Source organism: Pinus tabuliformis, chromosome 7 (assembly GCF_031772625.1).
Source record: "Pinus tabuliformis cultivar Carrire ecotype Pingquan chromosome 7, CPIR1, whole genome shotgun sequence".
NCBI classification, from domain to species: Eukaryota; Viridiplantae; Streptophyta; class Pinopsida; order Pinales; family Pinaceae; genus Pinus; species Pinus tabuliformis.
The window spans coordinates 448,997,827-449,002,295 of NC_142293.1; the positions used below are offsets into that span (position 1 = coordinate 448,997,827).

Genomic DNA, 4,469 nt, shown 5'->3' on the forward strand with positions numbered 1-4,469 from the left:
AGATTTGACAGCCTTCAATACTTGTTTGACAACTCTTAACCATAAAATTCTTAATGTCCATTTTATGTGGATGAAACTTCCCCACAAGTTTAATAATGTATAACCCTAGTTGTGATCAAACAGTTTTAGCCTCCATTACCATGTGCGCATCTTTTTCGATTTTTTTTTTATTTTGAAGTGGGTTACCTACTTTCTTGGTACCACACTAGCGACGAACCAATCAAGCTGGCTCAGGACTTCTTCTTTGCAAATTTCCCATTATCAATTCCTCTGTCATTACTTCATTGCTTCACTATTAAATATAAGCTAGAGGCATTCCATGCCCTTTCATCGACTCATCTTCTGAGGTTTCACATCTCGTAGGCATTGCAACCCTCTGTATTGTTCAAACCTCCTCCTAGTTTTTTAATAGAATTTGATTAGATTGGTTTTTTTTTTTTTTGTGAGTATCAGACCTTGTGAGGTTTGATCAGAAATTGCAAGAAATGGAGAATATTCATTCTGGTGTAAATCATGTTTCATCAAAGGGTCTTTGGAGATTTGTGCAGATAGCTTTCTTCATGATCAGAAAAGCCCTCACCTCCAAGTGCAAGATGCTCATGCACATTCATCTGATGAAGGAGAGAGGGAAAATCTATGGCAAAAGCTTGAGGAAATTGGTGTTCCACCATTCCAATGACAGTAGCAACCAGAGTGGCTTTGGGGTTCAAGAATATGAATTCTCCTGCAACAACAGCGCTGCCATCTTCAACATGGCCAAGAGAAAACATCACTACTTTCCCACACATATGCTTCACTTTCCATGCATTCATCCACATCAATTTGAAGGAAAGGAAGAGCCTAACACTATTGTTCTTCTGAAGTTGGATCACAACAATGAATACTTCAGCAAGGATTACCTTGATCATAACAAGTTGCCTGGTCTTCAGAGGCTGAGCCCTTTGTTTTCTCCGATGTGTCGAAGGATCTCGAACTCCTTTAGTGAAGAATGACCATCAGGTTGATAGGCATTCTAAGGAATTCATTGCTAAATTCTATGAGCAAATGAAGATGCAGAACATGATGTCTTTGCTGCAATACCAGGAGATGCTTGAGAGAGGCACAAGTTAATTACTTTATTAATGAAATTGTTCAATACAAGGAATATAGGAACGAATAAGTAGTTTTTCTTTTTCATTAACCTGTGATGGATTTATGTACCACTACTTAATTATAATGATCGCTTTGGTTATATCCTATTCATCAACAATTGTCAACACTTTTACCCTCCTTCATTCGATCAAGTGAGACACTTTCAACCGTTGATTTGAAGTGTGAATGCTTTTTCCAAATATATGTTGAGTTTCCTTATTTTCACATCTGAGTTCTGTTGTGCACTCCGCAGCATGGCAAGATATTTTTAATCCCACACCCTACCCTCCATCCCCACTCGCACATGCAACTTGAATTAGACAGATGTCGAGAATCATAGAATGATACCCTTTTCGATCCCTTTATCCGCACCCTCCATTCATTCCCATTACTTAAATTGAACGCCTTCCCTCCTATAAATGTATAGGCGTGGGAAGTGGCCAAGCACATCACAGAATCACTACTCTCAGAGGCTTTATACCTGGTTCCAAGCTTTGAGAATTTGGGGCTTTAGTGGCTAATACACGAGGTAAGTGCATGCCCTATTTTCATTTTGCTATTCTTCTTCATTTACTGCCAGTTGGTTTTTCTTCGGCTGAGGAATTTAACTCTCATGACTATTTTGGGGGTGCTTGCTGCGGGATCCCGTGTTAAGATATTTGTTTGGGATTGCTCTTTTAGCCGAGATTTATCTTAACATTGCACAGATGGCTTGTGTTGGAAACCGTAGGCTGTTAAAGCTTTGAAGTTTGATCTGTTTTGTTTCGAATGGGTGGTTCTTACATGGAAGGAATGCTATCTTAGGATTATGTAATGATCTTTGCAAGTTATATTTTTTGTTGTTGTTTTAGAGCTTTCTATCGAGAGGGCTCTTTAATGTTTTTTTCTCGTTGTAATGAATTCAGTTTACTCTTGCGGGATAGGTTGTATTGTAAATCTTATGAGGTCTTTGTATTCGGAATTTCAGTACATATTTAGTCTAATATTTTGTTTGTTTGAGAATTGTTGGATACCTATACCAATAGGTTTCATATTTCATGATTGGCAAGGGAAAGTCCAAATATGCTCTGCTTTGATATCACAAAGATCCCATATTTCCTAGAGAACAAGAGGTGTGTAAAGTGTTTCAAATGTTGATCACCTTATTTCAATTTTGGTGGATGATCCAACAGTTTAACCTGGATCATGCCATGTTTCAATTTTGAGTTATAGAATAGAGAAAGAAGTCTGTCCAAACTGCTTAATCTTGGCAGACAACTAGTTCAGGTAGAGAAGAAAGGGCTCTCAACAGCTTAATCTGGGACCTTGGAAGAAATAAGGCTAGAAGTAGATAGAAAAAGCTAAAGAAAAAGCCAAAGAAAAGAAAAGGCAAGTAAGGGTCTGCAAGTCCAAGTACACCCTCCAAGAAGAAATAAAAATGCTAGGCAAGTAGCTGGGTAAGTAGTTGGGGTTGCAGAAAGTTATACCTACCATTGCAGAGATGGTAACTGTGGGTATCAAAGCAAAGTCAATTAATTGACAAAGGTGTTCTTCTTCATCGATTTGCAGCTGGAAGCATGACTAATTTCCCTCATTTCCTTCCAATTTCATCTCTAGCATTCCCCATCAGCTAAGATTCATGAAAATGACTAAGTTTTCATGGTGGTTCTTAATCTTTAAAAGCCACATTTCTTGTCTAAAAATCTTTTCATTTTGATCTACTGTCAAAACCAAGTTTGTTTCACATAAACTAAAATGGTTTCCCCCTCCACTCACCCTCTCATCCATATTAACTCTAATTCTACTATGTAAATCCCCTATATTACCTTTTCCCCTACTAGTATTAAACACCATGGTGTATAAATCCCAGCATTATCTACATATTCTCCTTTTGGCATTATAGCCAAGTAAATGGTCTAAGGGGACTTCAGTCCACCTGGTACTGCGGTCAACCTTGTCTTGGATGTGCTCTGACCTCTGGTTATGAGCAGAAATCCTGTCCCTCAACCCTCACCGTCTCTCTGCTGAAAACGCACAAAAACCCCGTTTTCCTATATAAACCCTTGAAAAAGCCCAAAAAACCCAAAAACTGCGAAAAAACCCACTTTCCTATAGTCCTCCGCCCAATCATTGAATTGAATATTTTATTGCGCTGGCGGGACCCCCCCCCCAAACATGCTCGACCAGTCGGAAGGCCCGCCAGCCGTCAGATCTCCGTCGCCCGGATCTAAAGGTGGGCGGTCATTTTCACTCCCCGACCTGCCGACCTTTAGCGTCCGGGGAAAGTGGTTTTGGCCATCCCGTACAGGGGACGCGTGGCAGGCGGTGGGGTTGTTCGGAGCCCCCCTCCCCGTTACCGCCTTTGCCCAAAGGTGGTGCGGGAAACCCGCTTACCGCCACCCCTAATACCACTCTCCTCCCACGTCATTTGCACGTCACCCTGACGTCACCTCGCCAGTGCCCGCCCTAGCGTCCCGTGGCCCTCCACGCGGACCCGCCACTGTACCCGCCCGCCACCGTGTCCTGCTACCCTGGCAAACACCTCAGCCGCCACGTCACCTCCGTATCTGGGCCCCGCCATGACGTCATGCTGACGTCATCGGCGGAAAAGCGCCAAATGCACACTTTTGCCAAATTTAACGATTTAAACGACTAAATGAGTTGTTTTCGCTCATTTTCATGCGAAAGAGAAACAGCTGCTGCGAAACCTCTCACTCAGCCATCAAATTCGACAATTCGACCATTCAAAGTTCAGAATTCGACGGCACTAAGTCTCCACAACCCGGCCCGCGAGCTTCCAAGTCGATTTTCCAGGTATTTTGCCATTTCCTTCCACTTTGCCCATGAATTCCAATTCTCTGTAGAATTCACCATTAAAGACTGGTAAATTCACTTAATTCAGCTCCACCTGATCACCTAAACCAAACCCAAGCAACCTGCCCCATCCCTAAGCCACAATTTGACATTGGAGCAATCAGTTCGCGGGTTAAAACTGCAAAATTGCCCCCGAGGTACTCGGCATTGTTCCCTTTTGCCAAGTACAGGCCACCTGCACTCTTCCTAAAGAATTATCACTGTCTCTGCAACGTCCCCTTAGGCAATCCACATCCCTGAGAATTTGCAGCAATTTACCAACTTGCTTACAATTTTACACTAGAAGAGGACATCACACTGTGTACAGTTTACCTGCTGCTTAAGTCTTTAAAGACTTATCAAACTATTACCTCTCCCTGCACACATACAGATTATATCATGGCAGCCTCTGCATCCTCTTCCCTCAGTGTTACTCCACTAAATCAAACCAATAAGGAACTGGAGGCCTTGCCATTTATTGACAAGGATTGTCTCATTGATGACTT

The 4,469-nt window shown here is 42.1% G+C and overlaps 1 pseudogene; it reads left to right on the top strand.

The window, feature by feature from the left end:
- The first annotated feature begins 485 nt into the window (after positions 1-485).
- On the top strand, positions 486-1,110 carry LOC149247907 (uncharacterized; annotated as a pseudogene).
- Positions 1,111-4,469: the final 3,359 nt, after the last annotated feature.